This window comes from Pinus tabuliformis, chromosome 3_1 (genome assembly GCF_031772625.1).
Source record: "Pinus tabuliformis cultivar Carrire ecotype Pingquan chromosome 3_1, CPIR1, whole genome shotgun sequence".
Classification (NCBI taxonomy): Eukaryota; Viridiplantae; Streptophyta; class Pinopsida; order Pinales; family Pinaceae; genus Pinus; species Pinus tabuliformis.
Genome location: NC_142301.1, coordinates 187,957,978 through 187,969,309, shown reverse-complemented (window position 1 = coordinate 187,969,309; position 11,332 = coordinate 187,957,978).

Sequence of the window (11,332 nt, the reverse complement as noted above, 5' to 3'; positions counted from 1 at the left end):
AAAATTATAAAGGCAATCCTGCATGTAATCTCATGCACCTTGCACACTCCATGATTGTCTTGTTCATCCTTTCTAACACACCATTTTCTTATGGTGTTCCTGGAACTGTCTTCTCTCTATGAATTCCATTCTCTGAAGAGTACCTATCAAACTCTTTTCTGCAATATTCACCTCCATTGTTTGATCTAAGACACTTCAACCTTTTTCTTATCTCATTTTCTACCAAATCTTTCGATTTCTTGAAAGTATCAAGTACACCAGATTTATTTCGAATACAATAAATCCAGGTTTTTTTGGTTGCATCATCAATAAAAGTAACATAATAATGGGAGCCACCAAGAGATGATACCTAAGTAGGTCCCCATACATTTCTATGCACAAGCTCTAATTTGTAGCTCTTCTTTTCTTTCCCGACTCCGAGGAATCTGACTCTCTTTTGTTTTCCATAAATTCAATTCTCACAGAATTTTAAATCAACATGCTTCAAAACTGGCAAAAAATTTCTTGAGTGAAGAATCTGGATCCCCTTCTCACTCATGTGCCCAAGCCTATGATGCCACAATGTCGTATCTTCTCTTGTAGAGGTTAAAGCTTTAAAAAATTAGAAATACCATTGCATAAATACAATCTACCAACCTCTTCTCCTTTTGCTATTACCAGGGATCCTTTAGTGACCTTCTAGGCTTTATCTATAAAAGTAGTCACACAGCCTTCACCTCCCAACTACCCTGTTGAAATTAGTTTTTTCTTCAGATCTGGAACATGCCTTACCTCCATCAATAGCCATTTATTTCCATTCCGAAATTTTATGAAAACTGTATCCATTCTAATGATTTTATAGGGTTTATCATGACCCAATCAAACCTGTCCAAAATCTCGTTAAACATAATCATGAAAATGTTTCCTATTAGGTGTGGCATGAAATGAGGCCCCTGAGTCTACCACTTAGGCATCAATAATATTTTCTAATTAAAGAATCAAAGCATCTTGCAACACATCACCTGTCACATTCGTTTCATGATTGTTTTCTTGTTGCCTATCTCCTTCTTTTCCCTTCCGAGACTTGCATTCTTTCTTCAAGTTTCCTTTCTTCCCACATTTCCAGCACACTATCCCCGATCTCGACATATATCTGCCTTTCGTTGACTTACTGCAATATCCTGGGCTCTTTCCTCTTTCCATTTTTCTTCCCCTAGTCTCTGTAGTCAAAGCATTACCTGATGTCTCACCGGAGCTTTTCTGTTGCATTTCCTCGCTAAGGATTGCACCGACAACATCATAAAACTTTAAAGTACTAGATCCAGAGACAGAGTTACTAATGGCCATAACTAAACCATTCCAACTTTCTAGCAACGATCACAAAAATAAAATATCCCTAACTTCACCATCAAAAGTTACCCTTACAGAACTTAACTGACTGGTAACTGTATTAAATTCATTTAAACGATCAGCAACAGATCAACCTTTTGACATCTTCATATTAAATAAATGTTTTATAAGAAATACCTTATTTGAGACTGAGGGTTTTTCATATAGTTTGGCCAATGCCGACATTAAACCCTTCATTGTTGTCTCCTTTGAAATATTAAATGCTACCAATGCCACTAGGCACAGTTGCATTGTTCCAAGTGCCTTTCTGTCGAGAATATCCCATTCTTTGTATGTCATACTCGTCGGATTCTTTGCCTTTCCACTCAACGATTTGTACATATTTCTGGTACAAATAATCTTCCATCTGCATCTTCCACAGCTGGTAGTCTTGGTTGTTAAATGTTTCGACCCTAAATGTACCATCTTCCACCATTGCTCCCACTTAAACCAGGAACCCTTCTCTCCTGTGAGTTTAATAGCCAAATAAACCTTTGGCTCTAATACCAGTTGTTAGACAATTATATTACAGAGAAATGGAACACATAAAATATATTGTAGAAATATAAACACAGAGAACACATAAAACAAGAGAGACATAGATATACATGGTTCACCCAATTTGGGTTACATCCATGGAGAAACAACCAGTCCTTCCTTCTATATTATCCAACAAAATGAAGAGATACAACCTATAGCAGATCCGTTGTAATTCCCTCTTCACTCTCACACAATCTCCTCTCTCTTTCTCACTTAGAATATAGATCTACTTAGACGCAATACAATTTTCTCATATATAGCGAGGGGTTGCCTTCCAAGGAAAAAAACCCTAAATTAAACATAACTTCTACCGTTAGATCTCTGCCTAATGAACAACCCAGATTGACTACGAAAGTACAACATTTTACAAGGAAATTCTACATCTATTTTTAGCTTCAGGGGCACTACCCCCGATCCCCTGCCAAGGGGGGGTTCCCAAAGATCGCAGCCCCCCCCCGCGGACCTCCCTTGTAGTGCAAATATTACGGGCGGCGTTGCCGCCACATTATGAACTGGGGTCCAATGTGGTAATACCTCTGAATAAAGAAGATAATCAGTCTCCACACCAACAGGAGAAGGGGAAAAATCTAAACAAGAAAGCCTAAATTAGAGGTCTATTTATGCTTCTCTGAAGGAACAACCTCCTCTTCTCTCAATAAGTCAGGATCCGTCTTCTGCCCCAAAATAAATAAGTGCCAATTCACAGTTCTATTTAAATAAATAAATAAATAAAGGTGAAATAAGAGAAAGGCTTCCTGCGCAAAGAGGTGAAACAAGAAACTCCATCAGGGTATTTTCCAGGCTCGCTGTGAGTGGATCAATTTGTGTTCCTATGAGACTCTGTCGGGCTACTATCCATGCCTAATGGCAACAAAGTAACACCAAAGATGAAAAATTATACTCTGAAAATCTTAAGCTTGCGAGGTACACTACCCTTCCCAACTTGAAACATTATGATTATGTTGAATATTATGTTGTGTTAAACCAAGAATGTATAGAGGGGACCATATCTATTTTCGGGGTAAGTGGGAAGGCCAAAGTAATTTTCACAATGAATCAATACTCCTTGAAGAACCAAGGCCCTGCACAGAAGAAGTTAACCAATATAGCGAAGTTGTAGTTTAACTAGTGTGTTGCCAAGTTTTGTAGTTGCTGCAACACCCTCCAAAATTTTGGCTTGTAGTCAATTTCGGATCCTTCCTTGGCCTTTTACATTGTTATTTCAAACATTAGAGCTCACTTCATGTGATTTATTGCAGTGCTTTGGTCCCTTTTTCATGGTGGGTTAACTGTGGTCCTTTGGAATGTTTGGCTATCATACAATGTTTATGAGCCTTTTCTGATTGTTTTGAAGGCTAGTCTTTGTGTATATGAGTTTTCCAAACCATTTAAACATATGTTGCATCCATGCACAAAGTCTTGAGCACTGCCGCACAAGTGTCGTCAATATCGTCCTAAAGCTTATCTTAAGTGTCACACTTGTCGTATGTTTCAATAAGGAAGTCACACGAATGGAAATTATTTGTTTATGTGTTCCGATGATCTATTTTTTCGTGTAATCAAAGTATGCTAAGTGTGTGATGATATTCAAGGCTCATCGCAATTCATCACCCATCCCACTCTTAGCCATTTTCGGAAAATCTTCCCAACCGAGCAACTTAGGTTCATTGGGCCCCAACTAAACTATGCATTGCACAGTCTCAACCCTCTAAGCTATTACCTTACTTATTGGAACCATGAAATGTGCAGTCCTTGCCCTCCAGGGCTACTACTCTATACAATTCTTGAGTCGCGCTCCCAGTCTTGACCTCCAAAATTGCTCAGTCGTGTCTCCAAGTTTGCCTTGAACTGCACACTTTACATCTTCAACCCTTGAGCTTTTCCCTTGTCTACTAGAAATATGCAATACGTAGAATGCGAGCCTTCCCTACAATCCAAAACTACGTAGATTCTCCTACCAGTTTCATTTCCCTCATTCGTACCCCATTGCCTCTAGAAACTATGCAGTTATGTTCTTCACGCCTCCTTAAGCTGCACATTGTGTAGTCTCAGAGCCCAAACTCTCCCCTTGACTATTGGATTTTCATAGTGTGTAGTCACTGGGCCCCTATCCCCAGTCTATCACTTCTCTCGTGCTCAGTTTAGGGATAAAAATGCATCATATTAGAATAGGCGGTTTCCAGATTGATGTCGTCCTGTCATGAGTGAATTGCAGGAACATATACACTATCAAGTCATGGTAAGATGATGAAGGAGAAAAAGGAGGGAAGCATGCCTAAAGACTCTCTTGTAGCTAAAATGACAAGTGGATCAATCAAGAGAAAGAAAAAGGGACACAAGTTTGCAACTACCATTAAAGACTAAAGATCATTCAAGACTCTACATCATCAGGCCATGCGAAGGTGAAGAGAAAGCATATCCAAGAAGACATCCAACACTCAGTAGAAATGGTGACTTGACATCGCCACATCACCAAGTAGTCCATGTCAACAATTTCATGTCATGTCATGTCATATCATGAGTGGTCATATGCAACATCACTATTGTTGACCATGTATATTGTATTCAAATGTATTATAAAGTGGAAGCCCAAAGAACACACTTGAATATGGAGAGTCATGTAAGTTGAAAATTCATAGGAAGTTGAATAGTCATGAGGGTATTCAAAGATTCACAAAGGGGAAGTATCACCCCTTAGTTTTATATACCACTTCATTGTATGAGAACATGACTTTTTCACGTTGGCTCCTCCTACAAGGAAGTAGAGAGATCAACTAGTTCTTTGAGAAAGGAGTGGTTCCAATATCCCACTATTAGGGCTACTGATGTACATTGCAAACATGTGTCTTGGAACTTTTTCTTAGTAACATAAGCCTTTAAGGCCAACGCCCATGCATGGACTATGAATGTTTGTAAGACTATTCTGTGGACATTTGTATTTCATGTTTTCTTTTACATGTGCTAAGATAGTTGAACTATTTTAGTTAGTTTAGTTCTTACCTTATTGAAAATGTGTTGTAATGGTTTTTATTGTTGTCCCATCCTTGTGGACTATTACGCATGATATTATACATATTTCCCTTGTTTGTTGGTTGTAACGACTGTTACATCCACTATGGACTATTCCCCTGGATGTTAGACGAATCCTTCTGGTTCATGTGTGTCTCTTCTTGGGTGGTACTAATACATCTCACTTAGAGGCTGAATTTTATCCCCCCTTTGTAGTAGAAGAACCTTGACATAGTTGCAACTAAACACTCACTCGGCACACCTCTATTTTAGAAGACACGATTGCATCACTCTCTTCTGCTAATAGCTAGAGCCAAGGAAATTGTTTAAGGATTTGGCAACCAATCCTTTATACCGGATGGGGATATTACACCAAACGTTGTGAGGTATAATTAGGACTTCATACCCTTGAGATCCCTTGAATATTGGCAAGTCTAGCACTGTCAACAAGATCTTTTGCCAACTTTTCATTTAATCTCTTTACTTCATCCATTAGATTTTCTACATTTTGAGAGACAACAACATTGAATGCATTTCCTATATTCGAAATGACGATTTGATTACTTATAGTGTATCCTATTATAATAATTTTTGTGATGATTGATATCATGGGATTTTTAGGCTCTCTCACCAAGAATTTCCTTCTTTCCTAACATATAGTTTTCTTAAACTCATCGAACTTGTAGTTCGAAATGTCTAGCACCCACTCCTCCTCCTGAAAATTCCTATTCATTTCATTAATTCAGAAGTGAACTCTACAAACAGGTGTAGGAGGTTGACCATCCATGGGTGGTATGATATCCTTTGCTTATGAGTTTTCCAACCCAATATCTCCTCTTTTTGTGTCAACTAATAATTCATATTTGAGATATTTGTCTATCTCTTCATCTTCTGTCTTCTTTCTTCCTCTTCTTATCTTTTCTTTAAATCTTCTTCTGGTTTCCTCTTAGGCTTCTCTCTTTTTCCTTGCTTCCTCTTCCTTCTTCTTTCTTGTCCCTTCCTCATTATTCAATTTTCATGGTTTCATCCTTTAACCTTTTATCTTCACTTTTCATCTCGGTCTCATCCTCTTCTTGTTTCTTCTTTACTTCCTCTTCTGGTTGTTTCTTCGTTCCTTCTTATTCCATATGTTTCTTGGCTTCACATTCAACATTCTACTTTTTTAACCTGTCCTTCTTAGTTTATAGATTTTAATTTCTTTAAGCATAAAACTTCTTTCCTTCAATGTTAGACCTTCCTGTGAGTCATCATCGAAATGTTCAAAATGGTGAGAATCATTGGATACTCAAGGTTATTACAGGGCTTCAAAAGAATTGAATAAATTTGTCACCTTTTCTTCTTCCTCATCAACAATAGGGGTATATTTCCAATGATAGTAGATAGCTTAAACAAGACTAGTGTATATATTCTTTGGATCATGATTGTGATATATTAGCTTGCTAAACCTATAGAGCTTTAGATATTTGGCCTTCACTTTATCATTTCTGAAGATTTTAATGCAATAATCCCTAATATATAAAGGAAAAATGAGCCATGGGGCTTTCTTATATCTCACAAGAGACATTATCCTGGTAGTAAGTTGATATGAAACTTCTTGAAGCAAAACCTTATATGTAATTAAGGTTTCTATCTAGTGATATGGCCTGTAGGTGTGATATACTCTAATGAAAGTATTATCTCTTGGGGTGAACCAATCAACAATGTCTTGCAAATATTCCCTAGCTCTATTATACATGAAATAAGGGTGAGAATTGAAAATTATTTTGTATACCATTGATATGAATCACTCTACAATATTCGTGTACATTACTCTATACCTAAGGTTCGATAAATTCATATTGTAAATATGTCCTGGCGGCAGATCAGGATCATTTCTCAAATTCTATGCCATTCCTTCAAACTAAAAATGGGCACAAACAAAATCTATCCAATATGAATCCATGTAAAACTCATATTGTTTCCCTTCAATAGTGCCTTTGGCCAAATTTATATTTATTTAGATGGAGGAGGGATATCTTCCCAGTTGAAGATTGTCTTGTTTGTTGCACATGACTTAAGCATTGGAATCAAGTTCTCTAAAAACAATATTGCATCTAGTTCTCCATTTAGTCTAAAACACATAGCCACCAATATCTGATATGACCCTCTAAGTAATTTTGTCTTATAGGTTCCATCATATCTCTACCTAAATAGCTGGGTCCCTACCACCAAGATTTCAAAATATCTTTGGTTGTCTTTTTATATCTAAGAAGGCACCTTGTATTAAATATTACGTTATGTTTAGGAATCTTGTAATATATCTACTACTGTATAAGAGGCCACTCATTCACCATTATCATTTATGACAATGGTACCATCTTCATAAGTATGCCATAAAATACACTCAATATTTTTTGTAAATTGCAAGACTGGAGGGTGGGTTGAAAATTTATGGAACCAAGATTGTCCCACATTGGTATACACCTTGTTATCTTGTTCATCGTTAGGCACCTCTTGTCTGGTGAAATTTTGATATATATATCTCCAGGTCATCATTATCATCTTATCTATGTATAAAGTTATGTCTCTGTATATGGGTCGTATGTTGGGAGGATTCTCAACAACACCTTCAATACTACTCTCTAGAGCATCTATTCTAGATCACTTTCTAGCTGGAGACATATCAGTCGTAGATGATATTAAACTGAGGGAATCTATGTCAATTGTATCTAGAAACTCAAATATATCCATGGAAACCAAAATGTTAGAAAGACACAAGTAAACCTCTATATAAATTAAAATGAAAAATTCTGGAGGTTATGATGTAATTTGTTCAAGTCACAGATTAGAAGGAAAATAAGTGACATGGTTAGTCACAAGTCACAAAGAAAAAAGGAAGATGGTGACCTATTGCAAACCACAATGGCTACTTATAATCAATGAAGCAGTGAGGAAGACCTTAATCAGAAATTGCAGACACAAAATCAAGCTGGGATTAATTGCAATATGTGACAACAATTCATGATTAGGGTAAGATAGAATTATTGTTCATGTACTAATCGTGAATTGTGATCATAGATCATAAGGGAAAGGGATGTCAATCTTAGTGTGATGTGCGACTGGGATTTGTGGTGAGGGTAGAAAGGAGTCAGGAGGGCCATGGAAATTGCAGATTGTGATCATAGGTTGGATATAAACCTCTTATGCACAATCCAATCACAATTTGTAATGAATGCACTACAATAGTGAAGGAGAGGTACTTTGGAGGATGAGTAGTGAAGGTGAATGTTCAAATGTAGAAAATGATGAGGGATAAATGATAATGAGGAGATCTAGGTGGATCAATTACGATGAGGGTTGTGCATATATAGGTGAGTCTTAGGGAAGATGAAAGTTCAAGGAAGTAGAAGTGACAAGGTAAGTGAAAAATTAAAGAACAAATGACATTAGAATCACAAAATAAAGCATAGGAAACCAACCTAGATCTAAGTGTTGGTCACAATTGCAATTTTCAAAGGTTGGAAGCATCCTGATGAATTTTCCTAGATTCAATGATTGATGGATCTAGAGTGATTTATAAGGGTGGAAATGAAGGGTGGAAATGAACTAGGGTTTATTAATATATATAGGCAAGGCACATTAAATGCTAGGTTGGATTGAAGTAGTGCGATGGAATGGCATGAACGCAAGGTCACATATTAGGGTAATTGAAATAGAAACGATAATATGGTAATGGAAATTGGAGTTGCAGTCGAGTAGGTAGGTCGAAATATTATAGATGAGATGTGCTTCAACTATTCAATAAGAGTGTGATGTGTGATGAGGGAGATGTGACAAAAGGTATTTACTGGGAGCTAATTACATATTTCCAAATAAGATTTGCGATGCACCTATCGTAGAATTTGCAATCAAACTCTTTAAGGAAGATTTAGAGTAGAGGAAGACTTAGACTGATTTTCAAGGACATGTAGGCTTGCGTTAATCCTTGTGATGCATCCTTAGAGGAGTATGGGATAAGGGGGAACCAAATTTTTGAAATGTTTAAATTTGGGAGGTGTTGTAGCGGCTAAAAAACTACTGAATCACACGTAGATTTCTTACAAGTAGGCGAAGTTATGCATGGAGGAATGAGGATGGGAGCGAACACAACTAGACAAGGGAGCCAACCACATGAATGAGTATAGAAAGCCACATAACCAAATCTAATATTTGATCCAGTGAAATAAAAATAATCATATAAGGAAGCCAGTAAGGAATTAGTTGCAAAAAAATGGGGCCCATCAAGTTCAGCCACATAATAAGGATTACCTATATACAATATGCCACTAATCTATGACAAAACTACACATCGAGAAATTGTTGAAGAGGTAAGGTCAATTAAATATTTCATGAAGAGTTATTTAGAATTAATGAAGGATTAAGTATCCCTTGGTAATCTATACAAGGTGATTGATCAGTGTGTGTAGGAGCAATAATCACCTACCATGTAGACCCTCTAGTGCACAGTTAAGCACGATATGTTCAAGAAAAGGACAAATAGAGAATTCATGCTTGATGAAAAAATGCAAGATTATGATATGGAAAACATTATTTTCGGTCTAGGGACGAACAAAAATATTATTCATAAGAAAAATTGGGAAATTATGGGGAGTTTTAAGTTGACATGGTCACCCATCTAGCTAAGATAGGAAAACCAGTACAAAATTTTTCCAAATAGCAGGTTAACAAGGGTAGAGGTAAATATTGACGGAGTTAGGAGTGTTGTTGATTTTGAAGTCATAGAGATTGTGGACGATACCAATCCATACCTTTGATTGTTAGGAATTGATTGGGCTTTAAAAAATTATTTTATAATCAACTTGAAGAAAATAAAAATGATTTTTGAGTCAAGAGATTTGAAGGTTATTGCACCACTAGTCTCAATAGAAAGAGACCGATATTTTTAACTTGTGAGGAATGGACTCAACACAATAGATATTGGAAACCTCTATAATGTAACTGCACAGAGGGATGACTATGCTAATCCAACTGTTGATGGTGTGTTAAGCTAACCAATTATTAATTCCTACACATCAGATTCAGATGAAGCACTTGAGAATTAGCAGCAGAGGCTACATGAAGTTCATATTAGAAGATGCACCCGCATTACCCACACAATATGTTGGATTAGTACAACGGTAGAAATACAAAATCATTTGATGGAATGATAGATGCATGCTCCTTTATGAAATAATTTGAGTCACAGGTATCTGAACAACTTAGATTGTGATCCATAGATGTAGCCCTAAATGAAACTCTTGGACGATCGTGGGATGCACATAGAGACAAAATGGAGAAATGGAAAATTGTAGACATTTGTTGTAGATCAAGTTTTTATTGGAAATGTTAAGCTAATTTATATAATATTGAGTTGTGTTACCACTAATCTTAAAGAATGTGTTGTAGCACAGGCTAGGGAAAGGGTACCAGAAGAAGGGTGGGTAGATTGGTTCATATATACATTGGACATCATCACTCAAAACTAGTATATAGAGTTGGAGGTATATAAAGGAACAATAGATTTAGAGAGAGACGACTAAAAAAATTAAGGTGACTTTCAATTTTGTATCATATGACCCTCTAGTAGATATAACTTTGTAGATTATGAGATGTAATATTTTTACACTAGAAGCATGAACTAGGAAAAAGTCATTACTCTTGTGTTTTGCACATAGGCACTCTCATAATGTTAAACAGTTTATGGGATGCTACAATATCATAAAGGAAGGTGAAGAGGAGGATGACCCAACGAATTTATAGATACTTGAGACATAAGGAGAGCACGTAGCATCAAGTCTAGAATTAGCATCTACAGATTATGCCAAGAATATCAAAACACACAAAGTGAACAACGACACTAAAGAGAATCCTAAGTTGTCCATTATTGGAGATTATTGGGATGAAGAAGCAATAAGGAATATTTTTGATTTATTGTGTGAATATTAGAACCTGTTCCCAACCACTTTTTCAAATATGAAATATATAATTGGGTAGCTAAGAGTAATGAAGATCCCTTTAAAACTATATGTAAAAATAGTTATATAAATAAATTACAAATTCAACGTAGTCTATAAGAAGAAAGTGAAGAAATAATTAGACAAAATATTGGAAGTTGGGATTACTAAACCAATAGAAAATTAGAAATGGATAATTTCAGTGGTGTTGCAGAAAGACAAGACAAGGAGAATAGGGTTGTGTGGACCTAAGGAAGTTGAACAATCTATGTGTACATGACCCATGCCCTACCGAATTTACAAATAAAGTGTTGAATAATATAGGAGGACAAGAGGCCTAGTCATTTACAGATGGATATCTAGGATATCACTAGATAAAGATCATGTTAGAAGACAAACACAAGACCACCTTTGTGATAAAGTGATGATCATTCTGGTATACT